This window comes from Lissotriton vulgaris, chromosome 1_1 (assembly GCF_964263255.1).
Source record: "Lissotriton vulgaris chromosome 1_1, aLisVul1.2, whole genome shotgun sequence".
Lineage (NCBI taxonomy): Eukaryota > Metazoa > Chordata > Amphibia > Caudata > Salamandridae > Lissotriton > Lissotriton vulgaris.
Window position 1 is genome coordinate 1937293554 of NC_141685.1, and position 17475 is coordinate 1937311028.

General features: G+C 44.9%; 1 protein-coding gene across 2 annotated transcripts in view; it reads right to left on the reverse strand.

The window, feature by feature from the left end:
• Positions 1-17475, reverse strand: part of LIN7A (lin-7 cell polarity scaffold A) — a 465312-nt gene that overhangs the window by 433074 nt on the left and 14763 nt on the right. The window lies entirely within an intron of this gene.

A 17475-nucleotide genomic window follows, 5' to 3' on the forward strand; every position in this document is an offset into this window, starting at 1 on the left:
TGGGTGGGCATTTTGTCTGTTGTGGCACTGCGAGGAATAGCCCTCTAATCGACACAGGGAAACTTTATTGAAATTAAGGTAAAAATACTGCCCTTCTCCGATTGCAGGTGAGTCAATCCTCTTCTCATAGTTTATTTTGGGTTTTAGCAATCATTTATACAAGGAGTCGGACATGATACATTCCAACACACAGGTTGCTCCATGCACAATCCTGATAAACACCCGCTATGATGTAGAGAAAGTACACGCCCCACCCAGAAGGGTCGAAACGTCAACAGTTTTTATTCTTAGCCTGTACCAAACAATTCAGGGTCTCAGGCAATTTAAGAACTGATGTATTTGACCCATGATTGAAAGACTATAGATTTGAACAGGAAAGGCTGCTTGAAGTTAATAACTGTCTTTGTACACATGTTTGAGCACCATTTTTCTTGACGCACTGAACGAGCAATTTACTTTGCCTATAGAGCACCTTTTGCTTAATTTATGGAAATTATACTGCTTTATCTATCAACTATATATCATTTACAAAAATTCTGTTGTCTGACCTCCATGTTTTTTATGTTAACTCTGTATACGATTAATACCCAGGTTCTAAGGAACACAAGGCCACCGATTGATATTTAATGGTGTACAGTGAAACTAGCAAAAACAATCTATTAACTGCACACCATGCGAATAATATTTATGCTACTGGTTTTATAAAAATTCTTCCTTTTCAGCCAACATCGTCTAGGAAGGACGTGGTTCAATAACTAGAATGGGCAATTGCAATGCCTTATTATAGGGTCTTCCTTAACATCTGTTACACAGAGTCCAACATTTAACAAAATGCTGCAGCCAGATTAATTCTAGGTCTCAAGAAAAACTTCTCTAATTAACTCATCAAAGTACACAGGCTCTCAGTTCACAAAAGAGGTCTATTTAAAATCTTATCTCTTCGCCATACCATTATTTATGGACGAGGACTGAGGTGCTATATGTCCTCCCTTTTTTCCAGGTGTGGTATCATTTTCTCACTAAGATTGCACTCTGCTTGTTTGGTCACAGGGTGATCCATCTCTATTTAGATGGCTCCTGAAGACTTTTCGTTTTCATTGTCTCTGTCTGATTTCTGACCTTCTCTAAACTGTGCTGCAAGCTTGAACTGTTTTTCCCCTTTAGCGCCGGGACTCCTTTTTACTGAGGTAGCTGTTTCGCACTGTATAAAAATGAAATTCATTAATTCAACATACACAAAGCACTCTTCAAAGCAGTGAAGCATTGCTTCAATCCAATACCAGACCTCCCAGTCCCATCATCAGACAATAAGCAAAATATCAACAACCACATCACCTAGAATATCAACAGAATTAGATCCAACATCAGCACATTGATGCTTGTCCAAGTGGACCACCTGCAATCTCTACTGCATGGTGAATTCGGCAACATTCTGAGTAGAGTCAAAACCAACTCCTATGATGACATTTTAAAATATTCTATCATGAAATGTGTTCAAGAAGAGGCTCTCCTACCTTTCCTCAAAGTCATCAATGCCTCTATCAGCCAAGAAAAATTCACATATACCCTTGAAACCAATCCAGAACCCGGATAATCTAGAGAACATCTTCCATATTACCAACCTGTTCTGCACAGGGAAAATCATTCAAAAAGCAGGCTCCTCCCAGCTAAAGGAACAGATCAGCAAGAATAGTCTTCTACAGGTCAACCACTCTAACTTCAGACAATACCCCAACATGGACTCACCTACTCTTCAAGTATTTGACAATACGGTCTTAATCAACAGCAGCAACAACTTCTCTCTCCTGATCCTGCTCAATCTTTCTATGGCCTTCAACAGAAGGCACCGACCACTGATCTACAATGTGAAAACATTCATGGAGTTTGCTGATAATAGTCTGGCAGTGGTTCACCTCTTACCCTGCCAATCACCATGAACTAGCACAGATAGGAACCACAAGGTCCCTGAAAATCCCATTTCCTGTGGAGTACCTTAGATTTCCATTCATTTCCCCCATTCCTTTAAAATTCTACTTGGCTCTCCAACTTGAAACTTGCAGATGGGTGGTGTGATGCCCTAGCTAAACAAGCATTGATAAAGCCAATAGGTCTTGCCTATGCAAGATGTATTGGCTTTGTCAATTTCTTTAGCCATTATGTACAGCGGCACAGCTGCTGTGCAGCATGGCTGAAAGTGAACAAGAAACTCTATGACATGTATAAAATAATTAAAATGATATATACTTTAAACGCATTACAATAAATGTATCAAGAATAATTTAAAAGTAAACATTTCCTAACATAAATAAACAAATATGTCAAAATAATTGTAATGAATACCTAAATAATATATATATTTTAGAACACTATAAAATATGTAAACAAACTACATTTTTATAATCAATAACACCTTATTGAACAATGCAGGACTTGGCTGCAATGAACTCTTAATTCTCAAAAGAGAATTATTATTGATTTTAAAATTTAACACTGTAAAAAGTGTCACTACCCTTCAGTTTTAAAGGTGCGTAAACATATACCTGTCATATAGTGTCCCCATGTTCTCCAAATTGAGTTCCTTGCAATTTATAAAAATCACATACAGCCTGTTACTCAGCTTGGTAAACAACAATGTATGTGGCTTCTTCTTAGGGCAGAATGGAGGTGATAATACAAGGAGTATTCTGCATGTTATAGAGAACATATAAAGGTCCCAAAAGCAAGAACTCACACTATCTCTTGATGTGGAAAAATCATTTAGTCATTCATGGGACTGACAGTGTCAAAATGTTGGTCTCCCCCCTAGTAGTAGTAAATTTAGTTTATTAGTCCATTAAAACCATAAACAAAATCACACGGTTAAAAGTACATAACGAAAAAAGGTAAATAGATAAAAAGTGGGTATGTCATACAACTAATACAACCTCAACTATTCACGCTACATACCCTTCGCTTTCTTAACTTTCCTTCCTAAAGTTTTTAATTGGGATACCAAACACTAATCTATCTTAGATAAAATGTGACTAAACAGGAATCGTTTGTTACCTTGATGTGTAAAAAAAAAAGCTTTCAGCACAGATAAAAAAAGTCCCTTAAAGAAATTAATATATGTAGTTAAAAATGCCTATAAGCGGGACTAAGAGAAGTATTAAAACAGTGCCAAATGGACTGAGACCCATAATTAAAAACAATTTTGCAAGACTTCACATCATTAAAAATACAGAAATAGGTAAAATAGTTATCGGAGTCTAACGGGATAGGGAACTACTATTTTCAGTCCCTAGCAGCCCGTTCTTCACAGTTACTGTGCATGCTCGGGTAAGATTAAAAGTTTCAGAGTTATTACAATTTATAATTAGACTCAGGTACTGCCCCCAGATTACACATCACATATCCTGTTAACTGATCATTTTCTTAATTTAGGAACTGGGTGATAGTGAGCGATGAGTTCCAAAGGATAGTATGACAGTTAATGGATGTTCCTCCTTCCCATTCAAAATGTAGTGTAAAACCCTTCTCCCCTTTATTTTCATGCTGGTTATTGAGACCTTTGCGAAAGGGGGGCAACAAAATCCAGACATCATAGGCATACTCATAGGCAAGGAAACCATAATAATATCAGTGTGCACAGATGGCATTTTAACTCCTTCCATGCTCCGGACGGCTCCTGGCCGTCATGAGTCACAGTAGGCATGTACTCATGAGGGCCGTGAGCTTTGCCCACGCACAATTAATTCCCAGCCTGTGTGGGAGAAATAATCAGTGGGCAGAGTTCGGACGGTCCCCGGCCGTCATGGGCACCAACTATTGTGAATCATGACGGCTGGGAGCCGTCCTGAGTACCCGAGCGCCACGCCATGCCCCCCTCGCACCGCGGCAGAATTTGCCCCGCGGTGAAGGGGTTAATAGTGATGACTGACCCATCTCATTCTTTTTTCAGTTCTCTCTGAAGAAATAACAGATTATGTGGCAGATCAAGACAATGATTGAACATCTCCATAACACATACTCAGCAATAAGAACAGCAAGTTCAAATGTATTTTCCTGGTTGAATAACTCACTTGAATACCCAAGGATTTCTATAATCTCTGACCTGTTCGCACTACAGAGGCTAACTACTACTGAAAGACATCCAGAAATATGGAATAGAGGAGGTCTAGTCTAGCTGGGCCATATGGTTGCAATCAAAATGATGATTCTGCCTAAATTATTTTATTTATTCCAAATATCTTGCTGATGACATCTGTGGCTATTTAAAAAAAACAAATCAAAAAGCAGTTGTTAATAAGGCTAGCGTCCTGATTTCGACAACAAATGACAAATGCTAGAGGAGGTTTGGACACAAAGGTACACTGATGCATCTGCTAGGGCATTGTCACAGTTAAATCAATATCGGTACAATTTTCTTTGAGAGATATATAATATGTTTGACATGGACATTCCTCAATTGCCTGCCTATACTAGACCCAGCCTCCTGAACAGACCAACATTTCTACTCCACATGAAGAAATGGAAACAGATTGCCTTGGCACTGACCACAGCTAGACAGGTGATCACGGGTAGTCAAATGGCATCAATATATATGGAACGAAACAGATGTCGAACGGATAACGTTAGAGTGGTGCGAAGGATTTTGACGAAGTCTGGGCACAGTTTCTGGCACATCTGTCACAAGAATTTAGGGAACTATTATGCCCACACTATTTGCGCACTCTAAGAATAATTCCACAGATTATGTCACAATATATTCAAAACTGTTACAACAACCAGAAACGGAACAACAGCATGGCTGCATACTGACATTGACTAATGTACAATGGTGAATACAGTTTTACACAACTCAACGTCTCAATTCAATGAAAAAAACAAATGTTTCATTAATTTTGAGTTAGATTAATATATCTGAGACAAGATTAATGTTTTAAAATAAAAAAAACAGAAATTCACCAGTTATAGTAAGCAGAGATAACTTGCACCCCACTGTGCACTGCTTATGACCTCACATTTTTCATCACTCATGACATGTTTTATGACATCATTTATTACATTACTAATTACATCTCACATGACATCATTGATTACATCATCCAAGATTCTTTTGCACACACTACTCTAAAAACTAATATGAGATTAGATGCCCGAAAGCATGTACAAAATAGTTCAGAATAATAGAAAGCATCATTAATGCCATCACAGATACAACTCCATTAGGAGTAGCAAGCCTGTGCGATGTGCAACATTAACCCCTCCCCTGCTGTGCTGGGGTGCTCATGACGAGATCAGCTCGTCATGAGCTATAGTGCTCCTGTGCTCATGACAAGCTCAGCTCGTCACGGCCGCACCCGTTTCTTTAGAACGCTCAGCACAGCAGGGGAATTAGCCCAGCGTGCGTGCGTTCTAAAGGCCATGCCGAGCTCAGCTCGTCATGAGCACCGGAGCACTGTAGCTCATGACGAGCTGAGCTCGTCATGAGCATGCAAGGGGTTAATCGTCTGCCATACACTTCAGGGGTAGCCTAGTTCCATTAACAATCGGCCATAGATATAAGGGAACTCCTCCTTGCACAAGTCAAGTTCCTCAAAATACTCAATGTCTATTCCAAAATGAATGCTGTACTATAGACAACTTTTATCTGTATGAAACCCCTTACAGTCACCGAACCTACATTTAAGAAATTAAGTTGATGTAAGTGGAAAAGTGGGTACAATAAAGTAATTATTCTATGGAGAGAGTTTACTATGCACCTCACTGGTTGTAGATAGCAAACGTCTCATGAGAAATACACCACAAAATATTAAAAAGTATCTGCTAGGAACAGTGCACACTCTATGAAACACTAGTCAAAAAAAACATAATTGGATTAAAATAACCATGGTCTGAAGGTGCTAAATACCATATTACCTGCTGCTTTCATGGTGTGGTGAAAACTTTATAAATAGCCCATGTTCTGAAGATGCACATGTATATAGGTTACTGGTGTACACTGTCTTTTATGTTATGTATACATGCCAGTGAGTTACTTGACCCTCATACAGAGTGCTCCGTAAACTGCCGGCTGCGGCTCCAACGCTCTTCAGCTCCAGCTTTAGAACAAAGCATTGGTCATCTCTGAACAACTCTGTTACATTGTATTATTAAAAATAAGGTCTCACCGCTCCCTTCTTGTCATTCTTCACCTCCCCTACAGTGCCTACAATGACTCGTTCTCCATACCTGTAGCACCAGCAGTGATGGGGAGCAGGAGTAGGTACGCTTGCCTCCTCCACTCACCTAGCCCAGGATTGGGAGCGGCTAGGGTTAAAAATAGGCAGCCACTTTGTTGGGGACAGGCGGCAAGTTACACATGCCACTGGCATGTTGGGCTACCTCAGCTCCTCCCTGTGGGCTCATACAGGGTTAAATCAGCGAGGGCCCTCAAACTCAGGACTTCTGCCATCAACTGCCTGCCAGAATTCATCTGCACAGTGTTTTATTCCACACACGTGTTTGTACTGGACCATTAGGCATGTGTAAATAATAGTGAACATCATCAATGACATCACTGGTGATACCTCAAATGACATCATTGTTGACATCACTTATGGCATAATCCAAGCTTTTGTACACATTGCTCTATAAATTGGTATAACTCCCTTAGCTGTAAAAGTATGGGTTGTGATATTGCTACCTGCAACCTTCATGCTGTGGTGAAAATGTTACTGATAGTCCATCTTCTGTAGCAAAACATGCACATGTACATAGGTTAGTACCTGGTGCATACAGTCTTCTATGTTTAGTACAAATTGTCATGCAGAGATGACTCTGTCTAACAACTCTAGGCTGCTTACAATACTTAGCATGTTGTATGTAGAATCTTGTCCCTGCTATTTTTCTGCAGTACCAAAAAACCTGTGTGGAACATAATGAACACAATTCAACTGCCACCTGCACACAGAGTTACTCTTCAATACAAAGATCTATAACATGTTCAATACCTCTTCACACTTATGATGAATTAAAAGCACATGCTTTTTGTAAATACTTACTTACACCCATTAGCTGAACACATCCATTTTAAGGTGTGTGATCACGCTTGTGAGAGGCACACAAGATGATGTACCTGATTATTTAAAGAACAAATTAGTGCCAATCCCCGTTTATGCATATGATTAAGGCTCATGTTGAGTTAAAACGTGTTATGCTGATACTGCTGCCTTGATTAAAGAACTGTCACGACATAATGGCCCGTGGGCCTGTTTTACGTCTCTCTAAAGGTGGAGTACGTGTTTCTATGCAATATTTGGGGATGGATGCTCCCAGGCAGGCCCCAACCCGACAGGCAGGGCGTACTGAACATGGCACTGCATTTGGATTATTATTGGAACAGGCTGCCCATTGGCTGTATTTGAGAAGTGGACGGAATGTTCGAGGCTGGGCCACCTTTGCAATGGAGGCCCGCCATGTACATAATGAAAGCCTTTTAAACAGCCAGGATTTGTGGGGGTACTTTAAACCCTTGCACGCCATGACGACGAGATTTTTTTATCAAAGGCAACAAAGAAAGAAACCGTGAAAGAACGTGGTTTTACAAGCAGAATGGCTTGACCTTGGATATTGTCCTAATAACAAATGTCTCAGCCACACATGGCATTTTTATCCTTGGAAGATGTTTCGAGGATGTGAAATTATGTACAAAATCAAAGGCAAAACAACATTGTACTAAGTGGCAGTAAGGGACATGGTTTTGAACATCTAACAACAAAGCATTATGGATATTGTGGTCTCTGAACTTGTAATGATGAACCAACATCAGTGACAATACTGTGGAGATGCAAAGGAATGAATTTCAACTAATTTGACAGAGCATCAGAAAACATTCTAAATACTCACTGATTTCGGTGATTCAATTTGATAACTTATTGCGTGGCCATTTTGGGGTCTTTTACTTTTCAGGTACTCGGTTCACCGTGGGTCCTTCCTCACTGTTTATGTACCTGATTATTTCAAGACCAAATGAGTGGCAATCCCTGTTTATGCATATGATTAAGGCTCATGTTGAGTTGAAACGTGTTATGCTGATACTGCTGCCACGATTAAAGTACTATCACTATAGAATGGTTGATGGGCCTCTTTTACGTGTTTCTAAAGGTGGAGTATGTGTTTCTTCGTAATGTATATATTGCAAATATATATATAATGTTGTCGACCTGTTGTTCTACAGTTCGCAATTACTAGGCACAGCTATCTTTAAAGGGGGAATCCGTTAAATGGTGTCACAATGCATCTTAAAAACCTAAGCAGACAGCTTCAAACAAAAGAAAATTATAAATATATATATATATATTGCCGTGGGTATCCAGGGCCCATGTTACTAGAAGTTGGCAGGACATTGCTGGGGGTGTTCAGGGCCCAGCTACTTCAGGCAGGCAGGACACCATAAGGGGTATCCATGGCGTATGTTACTGAAAATAAGGAGGCCACTGTCTGGGAACTGGGGTGTACCAGACCCATGTACCTCAAAGTAGGCAGGATTCTGTCTGGTGTGTCCAAGGCCCTTGTTACTGCAGGTAGACAGGACTCCACCAAGTATTTCCTGTGCCCATTTTAGCGCAGTTAGGTAGTACATCACTGGGATTCAAGGCGGAAGAGACCAGTGCAAGGACATATATTACATATCAAAGACTGAGGAGATCTATGCACACATAGATATACATTTTTTAGTAGCAAATGGGTGCGGGATATAGGGAGTGGCTGCACAATGGGGAATATTTACAGCTAAAGGGGAAGGGTTTTGGGAGGATTAAGGAGGTTTTAAGCGAATTCTAGGCAGGGAGGGATTTAGGGAGAGATATGGAGCCCCTTCCTATTCTCAAACTGCACTTCTAAAGTTACTACAACCAAAAAGGAATAAAAACCATCGTAAATATACTTCCGCTCAGAGCTGGAGTAAGACCAGCACCAGCCATGGTCATTCACAGGTACTACAACATCCTCCCATAGAAAATAATAGAGGTACTGACTGGAAATGAAACCAAATAGGAAATAATTATAAAACCCAATGAATTAAACTTCTTAGTTGTAAAATAAAAATTCCTTTATAAATAAATATTATTGAATTAAACATATTTGAATAACCCCCTTTAAAATAAAAAATAATGATAATGATAAAAAATTAATTCTACACATAACTTTTAGTAACGTTAAATACATAATACATAAATATTTAAACATTTTCAATAGGTGGGTGTTTTCAAAATGATCCCAGAGAAGACACACTTGGTGCAGGTGTGTAAAAGGGGTCGTAGACAACCAGTGACCAAAGACCCTTTTTGTGTTGCCCGGCGGTGTCGCCTCTATGACCCACCAAAATTTAATCAATGAAGAAGCAGGCGCTGGAGACTGAAAGGCAGGAAACGAGGGTTTATTCTCTCCGGAGGAGAACACATCAATTCAGACAGCAAGTATCGTCACGAGGTGCTCTAGCCACATCTCTGAGGCCTGGCCTCTTATACTCAGGTTTATGATCTTTATTGCACGTAACACATTCTTGCAACACTTTGATATGTGAAAGAACATCCTCGGAATCTCCCCTTCAGGCCCGTTCCCACATACATTTACAGTTGAATTCCCCACCACGGTCGCAACAGGTGATGATTATCGCGCAGCAGGATATTCCGCCGATTCACGGAATGTGTGAAGTTTGATCGGATCTCGTAGGGTGGGGGCTTTGATCGGCTCAAGGGTCTTTTGATGGGGAGGGGAGGCTTCCTACTGTACGGGGTAATAAACAGTATCCGCAGGGCCAGGTGGTGGCTTGGGAACAAGGAAGACAGACGGGCACACAGAAAAGGGAGGTTTGCATCAAAGGGCCTGAGACTATGAAAGGAATGAAGGGAGGTGTCGCGCTGGGAACAGGATGGGATTCTGAGGCAGATCTGCGCTGAAGAGGGGTTTATGACCCAAGGAGAGCGAGGGGGTTGCCAGCGTGCGGGGGATGCCTGCGAGGCTAAGAAAGAGAGTGAGAGACGCGCTGGAATGGCTGTCGCCTACGCGCACGAATGAGCTTGAAAGGGGCAAGATGGCGCCGATAATGTTGACGTTTGCAATCTAATCTTCAACAGTCCTCCCTTTTCAACATATCTTAGCCAATCTTGCTTACTCAATGTCAATCTTCATCAAATTCCTAACCTCGGCATCATATAGTGCTCTCATACGTTCGTTCCCAGAGTCCACAGTCTTAGGGCAAATACAATTTACGCATAATGTACACAGAGGTGGCAGACATTGAATTCCTAAGCATAAACCGCATATCACAACTACAGGAATCAGGATAATGGTGAATAGTCTCCAGCCCCAGTTCTTGACGGTGTTCCAGAGCCAACCACCAAGCGACCATTCTTCTTGTTCTTGGTGGACTTCTGAAGAGAGTCTATGAAGATGTTCGATGGCTTTGTACACTGAGGGTGAGTTGTCCGGTATGTACGTACAGCAGCTGGACCCGATAATGCGGCATGCTCCACCACGGTCCGCAAGAACCACGTCTAGGACAAGGCGGTTCTGGAGGGCCACCAAGCGGACCGCTTGAAGCTCGGCGGTGTTATTAGCAAGGATCCCAGCTGTGATGTTCATTGTTGTCTCGACTGCTTGGGTCAGATGTCGGATGGCACGACTGTTTGCCATCGGGCCCCAGAGGGGGACAAGTCCCTTCATAGCATCGAGGAACTGTGCTCCGGTTGAGTCGGCCTGTTCAATGTCCTTGGCTCGTTTTTGTCTGTGATGATTTGCTGGTGCCACATATGTCGGAGGAAGGATGAAGGAAATAAAACAAGTGCCCCTCCAGCCTTTGGGGAGCCAGGTGTAAGCCTTCGTGCCGCAGACGAAATACATGTTTGGGGATGCCACAAAGGAAGGTGGGTCGGTGGAGTCCAGAGTCCTGGAAAACCGGCAAGCACTGTGGCCTACCAGCTGAGTCCCAAGCCCTTCTATGCACATGTGGCCGGTGACGTTGATAACTGACAGGGCCACAGTCAGAGTGGCAGCCGTTCGTTTTCGCAGGTAGGAGAAGGTGGTTCTGGTTGGATTATTGAACACCTGCATTTCAATTTGCTCTTTAGCAGGAATGTCCAAGTGGATTGTGTTGTTGGTGGTCTGCGGGCAGAAATGTGTCTTTGTTCTGTTCCGCCAGGTCCCGTGGTAGAAATGCGTTACGGTTTTGCTGGAGGTGGCATTGTCCTTATAGCTTTCTTGCAGAAGGATCAGCCAAGCAAGACAAGAGCCGTGAACTGAGAAAGGTGAAGGGATGAATGGTATCGAGTGTCCAGTGGCGTGGGGTAGCAACCCACAGATCCAACAGTTGGTGGCATTGGTGGCAAGGTTGTGCTGGTGAAGTAGTTGTATGAAAGAGTTATTCCAAAATTCCTTTCGCCTCTCTCTGAGTTGGGGAGAGAACGAAATCAAATAATGCTCCTTCATGGTGGTAGGCTGAGCAGTAGTCAGGAATGTTTCGTGAGCAGGTGTATTTTCTTCCACAATCCAGAGTGTGGTCATGAGGAGAAAACAGAAAAGGATTGTGATGAAGAGTGCAATTGTCTTTGAGCTGAGGAGTCTGCCTGCTCTTGGGTTTCTGTAGTGGGTATTTCCTGTTGCTTCCATCATCTTCCTATTTGGCGCTTCCATCATCTTCTTATCTGGCGCTTCCATCATCTTCAAGGTGCTCGGTGGTGGGCAGAACCTCAGACTTCGTTTAGCTTCTCTCCCGGTAACCCTTGGTTGTGTTTAGGTCACCGTTCTGAGATTCAACTTAGTCCGTGGTCTGCTTAACCGGAGCTCCCTCCCTTCGGCGCAGGAAATACCCTTCTCTGGATGGTACAGTAGGATCAGAGAATTTTGAGAGTTCAAGTGCTTCGGTATCAGGATAGCAGGTCAGTGACGGTCGGTCCTTGTTCAGGAGCTCTTCTTGGTTATCGATGTTTTCTGTCGTGGCCAGGGTCGAGGAGACCTTCATACAGTGGTGCGCATGCACCCAGTTGCGTTTTCCCTCCACTCGAAGTGCTTTTCGGGTGGTGATGAGGACTTGCCAGGGGCCCGTCCACCTGGGTTCCAGACTCTTGGCACGCTGGAAATTCCGGATCAGGACGAACTCCCCAGGTTGGATGGTGTGTCCGGGACCCCTGGAAGTGTCAGGGATGGCATGCAGCACCTGTTGATGGATAACATACAGTGTTTTAGTCAGTTGGCATAAGTAATCAGACATTAGGACGTCCGGGACGTCATGAATGGAAGTTGGTTTCGGTGCAGACCAGACATTCATAGGTCGGCCAAATACAACTTCGTATGGTGTCAAGTGGTGTTTGGTAGGGGTGGAACGCATTGAGAGCAATGCCAGTGGGAGTGCGTCCGGCCATTTCAGTCCTGTGGTAGCCACTATTTTGGCCAATTTTAGTTTCAGTGTGGCATTATGTCGTTCAACTAGACCAGCAGATTGGGGGTGGAAGACTGCGTGGAACTTTTGTTTTACACCCAACCCTTTCAAAATAAGTTGGATAACTTCGGCTACGAAGTGGGGGCCATTGTCGCTCCACAAAATTCGACAAAGGCCGTAACGGGGGAAAAACTCCTTCAACAGAACTTTTGCTGTGGCCATAGCAATGTTGTCACGGGTTGGGTATGCTTCCACCCATTTGCTAAATGCGCATACCACAACAAGTACATATTTCAGGCCTTGACATCTGTCTAGTTGGATGAAGTCCATCTGCAGGACTTCAAACGGGTGATTTGGGACCCCAAACCCTCCCCGGGGTACTACAGTTCCTTTCCCGGGGTTGTGTTGCAGGCATATCAAGCATTGTTGAACCAGACGTTTGGCGGAGTCCGTGATTTTATCGTTGTGCCAAACTCTGGAGACAAGTTCAATCATGGGGGCTGATCCTATGTGGGCAGGGGAGTGTGCCATAGTCAGTATGGGAATCAGGTACGAGTCAGGTAGCAACCATTTGTTTGTGTCTTTTGTCCGCCAGCAGCCTTCGTCATCTTTTAATCCCACCCGTGTCCATTCTGTTAGTTCGTGCTGTGTGCTAGCCATTTGAATGTCCCTAATAGTGTCCCTAGCATCAGTCCATTTTTCTGCTTGTGACCTGGTCACGTACATATGTGTTGTCGTCCTACTTTCGGCTGTCGTTCGGGCAGTGATGTCAGCTAGTGCATTTCCTTGTCCTATAATGTCCGTCACCTTCTTGTGTGCCTGGCATTTGATGACTGCAAGCTTTTTGGGGAGAAGGACGGCTTCGATCAAGGCGGAGACTAGGTCCCCGTGCAGAATGGGGGTGCCGTGTGAGGTCAAGAATCCCCTCTCCCTCCAGAGGAGCCCAAAATGGTGAACCACCCGAAGGCATACTGGCTGTCGGTGTAAATGTTCGTTGTGGTTCCTGCTGCTAGAATGCAGGCTCGTGTTAGGGCAATCAGTTCCCCTGCCTGGGCAGATCGTTGCGTGATGCGGGCTGTCTCGACTACAGTTCGAGACGTGGTGACTGCATAGGCAGCTGAAGTGGTGCCGTCGGGGAGTTTGATGCAAGAACCGTCCACCCACAGCTCTCCGTCAGGGTCAGGAAAAGCCGTGTCTCTGAGGTCAACCCTGCTTCTAGTCTGTTCGTCCGTAAGGGTCACGCAGTCATGCACAGGGTGCACATTGGGATCGTTTTCTGGTAAGGGTAGCAGAGTTGCCGGGTTCAGTGTGGTGCATCTCTTCAGAGTGATGTGGGGTGCGAGCAGAGTCAGTTCGTATCCAGTCAGTCGGGCACTCGTCAGGTGTTGCGTCTTGGTTTGGTTTAGGAGGGTGTCAACTGCATGGGGTACCAGTACTGTGAGGGAATTCGATAGCACGATCCCCTCACTCTGTCGGATAGAGATCGCAGCAGCAGCTACAGCTCGAAGGCAGGCAGGCAAGGCTCTGGCTACAGGGTCAAGAGTGGCAGAGAAGTAAGCGCACGGTCGTTGCTTTGGGCCAATGGATTGGGTCAGGACAGATAAAGCGCACCCTTCCCTTTCGTGAGTGTAAAGGGAGAAGGGCTTCGTGTAATCGGGAGTACCTAACACAGGGGCCGAACAAAGGGCGTCTCGTAGTCGCGTGAAGGAGGTCTGACACTCAGAGGTCCAAGGGAGTGGGAAAGGGACGTCTTTAGCTAGCAGTGCAAGCAGCGGTTTTACTGTGAGGCTAAAGTTGGGTAACCACTGTCGGCAGAAGGAGGTGAGGCCAAGTAGGGAGCGAACCTGTTTCTGGGTCTTAGGGATAGGAGTTTCAAGAATGGTTTGGATCCGGTCGGGAGTGAGTTTCCTTCCGTCTTTGGACAAAAGGTGGCCTAGGTAGGTGACCTGGGGTTGGCAGAATTGCAACTTCTTCTTGGAGACCTTGTGGCCATTTTCTGCAAGGAAGTGTAGGAGTTGAATGGTGGCTGTGACAGCTAATGGAGTGGTATCGGCTGCCAAAAGGATGTCATCGACATATTGCACTAACACCACTCCGTCGGGTAACTGGACTTGATCCAGTTGTCTCTTGAGGGCTTGGCTGTAGATGCTGGGGCTTTCTGTGTAGCCCTGGGGCGCTCGGCAGAACCTATATGAGCGGGTTTTGAGGGTAAAGCCGAAGAGATATCGGCTGTCTGGGTGGATGGGGATGGAAAAGAATGCGTTTTTAAGGTCAATGACAGTGAAGGTGGTGGCAGTAGAGGGAATCAAAGTCAGGATGGTGGTGATGTCTGAGACCACGGGGTACTGGGGTACCACCACCTTGTTGATCTCTCGAAGGTCAATGATAAAGTGGTACGCTTTCTCATCTCCCTCTCCTTGCTTTTTGATGATGGGCAAGATTGGGCTGTTGCAAACGTTGCTAACCACTTCCTCTACCACTCCTGCGTCTATCAGTGACTGAATGATCTTTACCAATGCCTTCTCGCCCTCGGGCGATATCCGATATTGTGGAAGTCTTGGGAGTGTTGCATCTGGTCGGACAGTAATGTGCACTGGGTCAATCATCATGCGCCCTACATCCGAATCCGTTTTGGCCCACAGATACGGAGGCAGAGTGTCAAGCAGGGATGTGTCAGCGTCGGTGATGGAAAACATGCGTCTGGGAGGGCAATGTCTAAGCAGAACGGGGTTGTCGTAAAGAAAAACTCGAACTCCGTCTTGAGAACATCTAATTGTGGCTCGGAAGTGTTTCAATAAGTCAAGTCCCATAATTGCGTCAGGGCTATTGGAGGAAAGCAAAAACGTGGTGTCAGTGGTGTTGTTTTCTAAGTCGAAGAGGATCGGGCGGACAAAGGGTTAGTGGAGGGCGTACCATCGAAACCTGTCGATGTTATTAGTGAGCCAGACAAGGGTGCCCTTGGAATCAGTCGTTTAGATAACGCACTACGTGTTGCGCCAGTGTCTACCAGGAATGGTGACTTTGTACCCAAGACCTTAGCAGTGACGTAAGGGCCTTGCTGGTCAACATGGAGCTCGACTGGATCCCTCCCTTGCCCTAGGCAGTCCTATGCAAAGTCATGAACATCATCGTAGTCAGATTGCTGGCATTGGTTCTGTCTGGGTCGGTCAAATGTGTTTGGCCTGCCTGATCTATCGTTAGTTGCGTCGTTTGGGGGCCCTCGCTGCGGTCCCCTATTTCTCGGTCCACTTGCTATATCCCTAGGATCTCTATTTCTGATGATTTCCAAAAGAACTGGGCACTGAGATTTCCAGTGGCCCGTTCCTTTACAGAAAGCACACTGGTCCTCTCTAATGTCTGTACGTCCAATGTGGGGAGTCGAAGTGCGGTCCTTGGGAGGTGCAGTTTTAGGGACGTTCATCTGATGGTTTCCCCGGTATTGGTCTCGTCCTATAGTCACCCCTTGCAGTTGAGCAATCATCACCCTCTCTTTTAAGTCTTTCTTCTTTCTCTCTGTTGCTCTATCGTTTTTGTTTTTCTGATGTTCATAATATTGGGCCATCTGGAGGATAGCCGTAGGTTTGGAGGCTGCCCAGCTACTCTCGCTGGCCTGCAGTTTCTGTGAGACCTCTGGTGATAGACCCTTAACGTAATTCTGGACAAACAGATGGTGTCCGGTTGCAGTGGTCAAGTCCTGGCCGCTGTAATCGGAGAACACCGTTTCAAACCGGGAGAAGTATTCCGATACATCCTCCTGAGGTTTCTGGCGACAGGCCGTTACTATCGACCAGTCCACTTTCTTTTCTGGGATCAGGGTTTTTAATTTCTGTACGATTTTATCTGGGAGGTCTAAAATGGCTTTCAAAGGCTTTTGTCCGGGTTCTCGTTGTTTATCTATGCCATCGAGTTGTGACCAGTTATGTCCAAACAGCTCAACGTGGTCGACTTTCCGGATTTGCTTCCACACATCAGCTGGTAGGCATAACCCGAAAAACAAGTCGATGTCAGCCAGGGTAATAATCGTTGATCCTAGGGCTGTACCCAACTCAGTATAGAAGGCAGTGGGGTTTTTACGTAGGTCAGGCAGAGATTTCCGGAATGTCAGAATCTCTTGCCGGTCCCAGGGCTGGTAGACCCAGTTGTACACTACCCTCCCTTTTGCATCTTTGTTGTTTGCATCATCGTGAGTCCCTTCACCTCGTGGAGGGACCCAGTAAGGGGCAGCCTCTCGTATCGGCATCATGGCGTTAGATTGTTCAGTCTGAGGTTCGGTCACTACAGGCGCCGTAGGTTCAGTCGTCGGTTTTCGTTCAGTGAGGTGGCGGAAAACCTCAAGCGTACGCGTAAGGAGGTCCGTCACATCACACTCACCCTCATCTCCGATATCGACCTTCCGGTACAGAGTCGTTAGGCTCTGGGGACCTTTGTCTCGATACCGGTCCTCGTACGCGTTCAAGACATGGTAACACAGTTGTACAGTAAAGTGTCGTCTGTAACTCCCTGTATACGAGTTGAACACATCCGTGATGTATTCTTCATCTTCCCTCCTTTCTACCAGTGTCCTTGCTATCTTATCAACCCCTGCTCGCTCATCTTTGCTTAGTCTGTTTGTTCTTGCAGAACCAACCCTTCGGGCCTCGGGGTCGCCTAACGTTGTTGTTTGCGTAGTATCTAATGCAAGGGGTCCGGCCGGCACAGAGGCCCTGGGGGCCGAAGCTGTGGCGCTACTCTCGCTTGTACCTGGGGGTGGTGGGTGTTGAGCTAAGGGTTGGGAAGGGGCATATGGAGGGGGCATGTAGATGATCGGAGGACCTAGCAGCAGATCATCGTTGGCTCGTTGTTTCGAGGGTAATTCAGGGTAGAGCGTGGAGGATGTTCTAACCGGACACTGGCTTGACATTTCTATTTCTAGTTTCAGTTTGGCTTCCTCTCTTTCTTTTATCTCTTCTTTTAATTTCTGAGCCGCTAGGTGGGCTGCTTTCCCCAGTTCCTTTCCCAACCTACTCTCAGTTCTCTTTTTACGTTGTTCAGTTTCTTTGCGCCACATGCCGAAACTATCAAGCATAGTGGGCGTC